Source organism: Cupressus sempervirens, chromosome 7 (assembly GCF_028749045.1).
Source record: "Cupressus sempervirens isolate cs-2001-9-10 chromosome 7, ASM2874904v1, whole genome shotgun sequence".
Classification (NCBI taxonomy): Eukaryota; Viridiplantae; Streptophyta; class Pinopsida; order Cupressales; family Cupressaceae; genus Cupressus; species Cupressus sempervirens.
The window spans coordinates 633,854,410-633,863,307 of NC_143124.1; the positions used below are offsets into that span (position 1 = coordinate 633,854,410).

An 8,898-nucleotide genomic window follows, 5' to 3' on the forward strand; every position below is an offset into this window, starting at 1 on the left:
ATTCTTCACCGTCTGTTCCAAGTAGGCCTTGCAAGCCCTGTGTCAGAACATCACCATCTGTATGATTGCCATGCAATCCACTTGGGCTTTTCTCAAGCTAACTTTAAGTACTCTAGGGACTTAATAATAAAATTGGACAACAAGAATAACAACTATGCCATCTAGAGAACAATGTGATCTCCAGAAGAAAGCCATTTGCATGATCCATTTTTAAAACACGGGTTGAGATGCAGCTTTCAGTCTACCAAAGACTGCAAGGTGGTGCAATCACATTGAGTATTGATTGACAGAGAGTAAGAAAGCAGATTCTAATACTGTATTGCATTTCTATTTGCAGGTCCTCATCTATACCAGTTTAGTTTAGATAAAAAAGGGTTAAATCAAAGCCAAATTTCAACATTATAAGGTCGGCAACATAATTTCCAACAAAGAAAAAGTTATATTCAATTGACTCTTTATACAGAGGCAGTTTCCAAGGTATTTGCTGCATGCTCTGCAAATTGTAAATTAAGTATTGGATAGTGCCTAGTTATAGCACATGTGAATTTAAAGACTCCGTACAATGATGCTCATCCCAGCAAATTACAGGCCTCAACAGAACTTTCTTTTGTGCAAAATCCCTTGCAGGATATACTTTAGTCTTGATAATCTAATTGGATTCTGAAAATAGAAGTGAAACTACCTAATATTAGGACAATAACAAAACTTCCCTGATTCTTCAAGATTAAAATCCTCTACTTCAATTCCCCAAAAATCAATCAAGATGTTCACACCCATCAATTATTTTTCTCTGAAGTACAAATAAGTGAACAAAACAATACATGAATTATATTTCTCACAAAACACGGATGAAATTAAGAATGGAACATTTATCATGAAGAGAATGGAAATAATACAAACTGTGTGTAGCATGTTTTTTCCTTACTACCTATAGCATTTTAATTTCTTATTTCATCTATTTAAAAGCATTATTTATGATTTTTAAGGGGGTCCGGGTAAATGTATTCATTTATATCTGAAGACTATCCACATCATTGTGTGGCGTAGTTATTTCTGGGAGAGGAGTAGTATAATCAGTGTCATCATGATTCATCTGACATGAAAGCCAATACATTTTGCATTATGTCTCAGAGGTGGAATTTATTTGCAATTTCTACCATCACAGTACTCAAAATTGTCTAATACCATTGATTGGACAAAAGAAGGTACAGTTTCCAATATAATATATATATATATGCACATCACATGCATAACAACCAAGAGGCAGAGGATCAACAAGGCATGCCAAAACTGCTAGCAGTGTTATTGCCAAATAGAGTATCTATTTTAGTAATTATTTAAACAAACAATGTCAATTCCTACAAAAGTTATATATGGACCAAAAATTGAGCTGTCTAACATATAGTTATGCCCTGTCTAGAAGCTCACCGGATGACAATGTCAGATGAATTCACTTGGTCCCTCTAAAATTAAGGAATTTTGTATACACTATACAGGTGTGTTAATATCAGTGGAAATTTTGAAATTTGGTTGGGGTTCTGGAGCCATGAACGGTTTTCCAACCCAGACGATGTAAACTTTATCTGTTAATCAATATATATTCTGCGTAGCTTTACTGTGTTTTGCTGAGGAAAACAAAGTTTAGCTGTACAGGTTTTGTCTGCCTCAACAAGTAACACGAAAAAAAGTTTTCCAATAATCTATCAAAATCGTCACCAGATCAGAGCAACCAATAGTGAGAAACAAGTTACACAATGTAAGAATCCATACTGAAAATGAATTTAGAATATCAAATAATATAGAAGCTAAATAGATCATCGAGACTTACAAAGGAAATCTTTCTTGAAAAACCACTCTTCTTCTAGATACCTTTTGATTTCATTCAGAGATTCATTTCAGAAGTAGCAAATTCAAATGCATGAGATTCAGTACCTTAAATCACTTGTCAAGGGCAAATCAGTGAAGCTTAGGCTCAATGCCAATGGAAAATAAATGTGATAAATGTAAGTGTTCATTTAAATTTGATGAAGGAATAACTAACACTTGCACCAAAAGGAGGTGTCATGGTTACACCGATAGCAAGATATATCTTACTTAATATACTAAGGAATTGAAGGGAAAGAAAACCAACTGTATTCCCCTTCTCAATCTGATCCTTTTTCTCATTCACCTCCTCATTTTTCTCCATCTTCCCCTTGCTTCTTACTCCTTTTTTGCTTCTTGTTTTGTGTGTTCTTCTTCATCTTCTCCTTTTCCCTCTCTTTCTTCTTCTTCTTCTCTCTGCCCCCCCTTCTCCTCCTCTTTTTAGTGTAATGTTCCCGATGGAGTTAGGCGTCCACATGCACCAGTATGAGCAATGGCAGCGTACGAAGTGAGGGGGAAAGTGTGGCTGAATGGTCGTACATAGCAGTAGGGGTTGTACAGGCAATCAAGGAATGGTCATACGGTATTACAGGGTCTGTACGATATGCTTGGGTGAGACCATAGAGGGAAATGGTTCGTTGCGTTGCGTACGGAGAGGGAGATGCTATGGGTGTACAAAGTTGCATCCGTACAGGGAGAAGTGATGATAGAGGTGTGGTTATGGCATATGGTGGGAAATGAGGTGGTCGTACTGACTGTGGATCATACAATAGATATGTGCAAGAGGTGACCGTTTGCTCAAGTGCAAGGGTCGTACGGACATGAAAGGGAGAACTGGAATGGGTATTACTGACTTGATCAACAATGCTGCCACAAACACAAATATTGATAACTACCTTCGAGTTGCTAGATGAATGAAACACTAAATATGCACAAAACATCAATTGGTAGCCAAACAGAGATTATAGTTGCAAATAATGATGGTGCTCCAATTTGCTAGATCCAAACAAAGTAATACAGCAACAAAATACGGAATAGGGTTACGGTTAAATCCCTATGAAACCGAAATAGCGAAGTAGGGAAGATCTTCCACTTCCGAAATGGCGAACAACAATGAACTCCAACAAGAATTTGCAATACAATAAAATAATCTAAATTGCATATCTACAACAACAAACTTGGTGGACATATATACTCCATCGGAGGAAAACTTTTGAGGGAGAAACAACGTGTTGACACATGACACGGCAAGCACCTACGCCTGCGGAAAATTAAAGATGAGCCCGAGGTATACATAAATCAATTGGGACCCCAAATTAAAGTTATTATTTTGTTTTTATTTGATAATGGGAATATTATAGTCCTCTAGTGCCAAAAATTTCTCGCCCTCAAGCAATTGCAAATCTGATCCTGGAAAACCTTTTGCGATCAACTTCTCCAATTTGGAATCAGGCACTAAGTAGATCTTAACGATGTAGTAAATGACATCATCAATCACCTAGTATCTATCATCCTGTATATAGCCATCCATCAACTAACATGTAAAAGTATTTGTGGAGCATTCAACCAACATATGAGCCCGCCAATCATTGAAGGAATGAGGTATAGCGTAGACTGTCACATTTTTACTTGCCTCTGCACTGTCGAAGTTATATTCAATGATCATATTTTGTTTAAAAATCACCTCTATCTTCTTGATTGTGACTTCCCTCGGTCCTTTATTTGACATTACTCTTAGCAGCACCTTCTTGCCATGTGTCTCAAATGAAAACTCCTTCTTGAAGCTTTGGGTATACTAATCAAGGGTCTCCATCCACTGGATGCCCAAAATGATATATGTGTCAACCAAATCCATGACAAAGGAGTCATCTCTCAAGGTATAGTTTTCCATAGTAATGTTGAGTCGTGGAGTCACGTGTGTGCAAGGTAACAAAGTTCCTCTCGCAAACTTAACCTCAAATCCTCCATGCTCAACTATGTGCAAAGCCTTATTAGCGACCAATGATGAGTTAATGAAATTGTGGCACCACTATCAATCATGATTGTGACTTGTTTTCCATGAAGTGTGCCATGGACTCTGACGATACTACTTCCATTCGTTGTAGTGAAAGTAGTAATGGAACACCCTTTTTGACCGAGTATTAGTTTCTTCACTAGGTATTGCAAATACTTGACCTTCCTCATCATCGGGGAACACTTCAATGTAATGAATCATCCCCCTCCCAAGGCAGTGGTGACTCAATCCACACGACTCCTTACAAGTGAAGCAAAACTCCTTCAGAGCTCTTCCTGAGAATCTTCATCCAGCGGAGACTTTTTCGGAATTGGCTCTTTGTCTTTGTCTTCCTACGGGGAGGTGTTGGAGTAGCTATGTGGGTCTTGGAAGAAGATGCAACCATGTCATGTAGCTTCTTAATAGCTTCATTGAGAGTGCACGGGTTGAACCCTTTGATCCAGCCTCTCAAGGGTTCTCTCAGTCCATCCATGAATAACATGATCCAACATCTCTTAGAGATGTCCCTGACTAATACTAATAGCCTTTTGAACTCTATGATGTAATTGTCTACCATCCCTATTTGCCTTTGTTGTGCCAAATTGTTGAAGTTTAGTTTAGGATCCTTCCTTTCAAAACGGTTGATGAGTCTCTCAGTGAACTCAACATAAGAGGTCACTTGGTTGTGGTTAAGAGTGACCAATTTGTGGTGCCGCCATTCATGCACCACTCCTTCCAGATGGAGTGTGGCAAACTTGATTGCTTCTTCTTCGAACATCGGGTTGAGCTCAAAATAAGTGTCCACCTTCAGAACCCATGCAAGTGCGGTGATTGCTCCAAATCCATCAAATGGTGATAAATTCACCTTTTTGATCTTCCAAGTCATCATTAGAATAATCATGATTTCCCCTACTTGAATATCTCGTTCTCATATCAACATTGTCTTTGTGGGATATATCGCCTTCCATATTCACATTCCTCCAATCTTCTTTAAGTTGTTCTTGCATTTCCTGGAAGGTGGGTTCTCTTTCTTTGCACGGTGGTTCCACCCTTGGAGAGAAGATTGGTATTGAAGGTCGAGAGCGAAAGGGTTGAGGGTTTGTCCTTCCCGTAACAGAGTTGTCACTATGCCCATTTTGTTCTCTGATTGCTTTTCCCTCGGCCGATTCTGTAATGTTTCCTACATAAGTCATTAGGTTTCATTGATCTAAGTTTGGTTTTTGGTGAGCTCTCTTAGAAGATTCATGGGTTTTGTCATAGGATCTAGTGGATCCCCATTCTATCAACGAAGTGATCTCACCTTCTTCTTCAGGTATAAACTTGCATTCACATCCACTTGTTGGCAGAATCACTGACTTTGATACCACTATAATGTTCCCAATGGCATTAGGCGTCTATGAGCACCAATTTGAACAATGGTAGAGTATGGAGTGAGGGGGACAAGTGCGGCTAAATGGTTGTACGGAGCAACAAGGATTGACTAGGCAATCAAGGAATGGTCATATAGTATTACAAGGTCCATATGGTATGATCGAGTGAGACCATATAGGGAAGTAGTTGGTTGCAAAGCGCATGGAGAGGGAGATGCTATGGGTGTACAAAGTTGCAGCCATAGGAAGAGAAGTGATGATGGAGAGGTTAGTTATGGTGTACGGTGGGAGGTTAGGTGGTCATACGGACTGTGGTTCGTAAGGGAGAAATGTGCAAAGGGTGACTGTAAAGTCAAGTGCAAGGGTTGTGCAAATGTGAACAGGAGAACTGAAATGGGTATTACAAAATCGATCAACAGTGTTGCCACAAACACAAAGATTGATAATGACCTTCAAGTTGCAAGATGAATGAAACACTAAATTTGATAATGACCTTCAATTGGTAGCCGAACAAAGATTATAGTTGCAAAGAATATTGGTGTTATGATTTGCCAGATCCGAGAAAAGAAATACAAAGACCAAACACAGAATAGGGTGAGGGTTGAATCTCACTGAGACCAAAAGAGCCAAGTAGAGAAGATCTTCCACTTCCAAAATGGCAAACAACACTAGACTCCAACAAGAATTCGTAGTAGAATAAAATAATCTCAATTGCATACCTACAACAACTAACCCTACGGACATATATACCCCGTCGGAGGAAAACTTTCAAGGGAGAAACAACGTGCCAACACATGACATAGCAAACACCTACACCTACGGAAAATTAAAGATAGGCCCGAGATATACATAAATCAATCAAGGCCCCAAATAAGAGTTATTATTTTATTTTTATTTGATAACGAGAATATTACATTTGGTTCTTTTCATTTTGTTGCTTGTCATTTTCCTCCTTCGTCCCTCTTCTTCTTTGTTTTTATTTTTCCTCCTTCTCTTTTTGTTATTCTTTTTCTTCTTCCACCTCATCTTCCCCTTATCCTCCTTCCTCTTGGTCTTGTCCTTCACTTCCTTCTTCACTGCCTTCTCCCTCCCTTTCTTCTCCTCCTCCTCCTCAATCATTTGCTTCTTCTTGATCTTCCCCTTCTACTTCTTGATCTTCCCCTTTTGCTTCTCCTCCTTCCTCTCCTTCTCCTATCTCTCTCTCCCTCCTCTCCCCGCCCCCTCTCCGCCTCGCCCCCCTTTTCCTCCTTTTTTCTCTTTTTATTCCACTTCTTCTTGATCTTCCCCTTTCCTCTTTCTTTGTCTTGTTAGCGAACACCTCTTTGAAGATTTTGAACATGACTTAACCATTTCCTATGGTCCAAGTTAAATCTTGCATTTCTATCAAGCATTGATGATTAGAGTTTTTGGCACAACAACAAATAATTCCAACGATTGGTATGAAAATCTAGGTCATGAGTTCGAATCTCCTTTCACTGGAGTGCCAGTATTGATAGTCAGAAATACAAAATATTTGTATGGTGCAAGCTTTTCTTTTTATCATTTAGTTTACAGAAATAGCAACAAAGACCCGTGAGTAAAATTTCAAAAGAAATAACGAAAGTGATTAATAGAAAGGACATAAAATTTGCAGGTGCACAAATGCAAACAGAAAAGTGGTGTCCATTAAATCAAACCATTGCAATTAAGGGCTTCAAAATTTTCCACACAATGGTTCAATTTGCAGTAGATATGACTTGACTTGACTTGAACGTAAATCAACATCTGTTCTAACTTATGGTGAATCTGTGTTACTGGAGAATATGCTTCGACTAGATTGATTTTTACTAAGGAAATGTCTTGGTCCTATTGTTTTTGTTCTATTTATTTTTTTATTTCAAAGCCCCATTGTAAAGAGCGATGATTACAGAATACAACTAAAAGTACAAAGCAAAGCAACTGAAATGTGTATCCTCAAATAGATAACTTCACAGTCACACGCTATCCTTGCTACGAATCGCTGCCATGAAACTTCTAAAATTGAAGAACACGCACAATAAAAATTGAAAGTAAAACTTACAGGTGATTGTCGTTTGTAGGTGTGATGTTTCAATCCACCCTGTCTTTCGGCTTCAGACTTGATTCACTTTTAATGCATAACAGCCAGCATCTGTGTATATAAATTCCCTCCAGCATCGCGGGCTGCAATTATACTGGGCTGGGTTTAAAAGAATCTAGAAGATTCAACACAAATGTCGTAAGTAAATGGGGGCTTAAAACGCTGGATTCATGAAAGGCGTTATATACTTTCAAACGAATACTATGCAGATGAAGTAGGATCCGCGTGACAAACTTGAATGTTAAAGTCCGAATCCATTTCTCCGCATTTTCAGAGGAAGAGGTAAGAGGTATTCCACGTCATTGCAGGTTCGTGAGCGTGGAACAGAACAGAACGGGTGTGAGCCAAACTGGCGATTTGTTTATTTTTGTGGGGATTGGAATTGTCACGTAACAAGGTCTACATACAAATTTGAGGGGTCCAGCATTCTGATTGAGGGGTCCACAAGACACGGGATCAGTGCAGGGGCAGATTTAAGGGTTTGGTCGGTAGTCTTAGCAACCGGTGGGACCATCCAGTACTAAAGACTTTGATATTGGCGGGCTTCCAGATGATGATTTTACTTGATATGGTGTCCCTCTCTTTCAGTGGGCTCCAGCTCGGTTCCATTTGAAGACAACAATATGTGCCTCCAATAGGCGGACAGGCAAATCCCAGGTACGCCTTTTTCTTTTATCTTGCATATGATTTTGCACCTGTTCAGGCTCCCTTTGTTTCTTCTCCTGGCATTGGTAAGTTTACAACAGTAAAACACCATTAAAAACATATAAACAAGGCACCGGTGGGAATGATATGGTCCTTATGGACGGAACAAACGGGGAAATCACAGATACATCTGCAGATAGGATACTTGTAAAAGTATCATTGACTGATCAACCTAAGATAAGAGAGGAACAGTCAGAACTCGATGGGTCCACCTTACATAACACAGGATCTGATAGTAACAGGGTGGCAGAGAATCAGATAGTCAGGGCACCCGTAACAGCAGAACAGCAAACTAGTTTGAAAGAAGCTACGAAACACGACATCTCTGGCAATAGTGGCTTGGTCCTGACATACGGAGATAGTTTAATGCACAGCAGCATCATCAAGTGGAATCAAGGGAGCTTCCTCATTATTCCAGAACCCTCAGCCGGACACACGAGTTCATTCAATCTTGGAGGGACAAATGGTAATTTATCCACAAACACTTTGAGCTTATCACAAGCCAGCGGACCACTCACAGGAGGCAACTACATCTATGTGAATGCCAAACAATATAAAAGAATAATTAGGCGGAGAAAGATACGAAAGTTTAAAAATGCAAAAAGAGGGAAGTTAGCAGCATTACTTCCGAAATCGATTCCACAAACCCCAGACAGCACAAGGGAGGGAGAACAAAGTCTGAGGCCGACTGAAATCTCTAAAACAATTAAGCAGTTTGATAATATCAGAGATATTAACGGTAAAGGGAAGCCAGATAATTCTCAGGTGATAGACATGGTGGAGGATGGGCTACCGAATAATTACAGCCCCACAAGGACACCTATGACGTGGTATCCAGACATTTTTGTGAATGATTTAGTAGCTATGAA

At 39.3% G+C, this 8,898-nt stretch overlaps 1 protein-coding gene across 8 annotated transcripts in view; it reads right to left on the reverse strand.

The window, feature by feature from the left end:
- The window catches only part of LOC149548289 (phosphatidylinositol N-acetylglucosaminyltransferase subunit P-like), a 170,276-nt gene extending 162,611 nt beyond the window's left edge, over positions 1-7,665 (reverse strand). For 6 of the 8 annotated variants that reach the window (XM_089792363.1, XM_089792354.1, XM_089792362.1 and 3 more), the window contains exon 1: positions 7,286-7,665. The gene's annotated coding sequence lies outside the window, so the exon portion shown is untranslated. The remainder of the gene's footprint in view (positions 1-7,285) is intronic. The other 2 variants (XM_089792355.1, XM_089792361.1) reach the window with 1 other exon arrangement.
- Between the last annotated feature and the right edge of the window lie 1,233 nt (positions 7,666-8,898).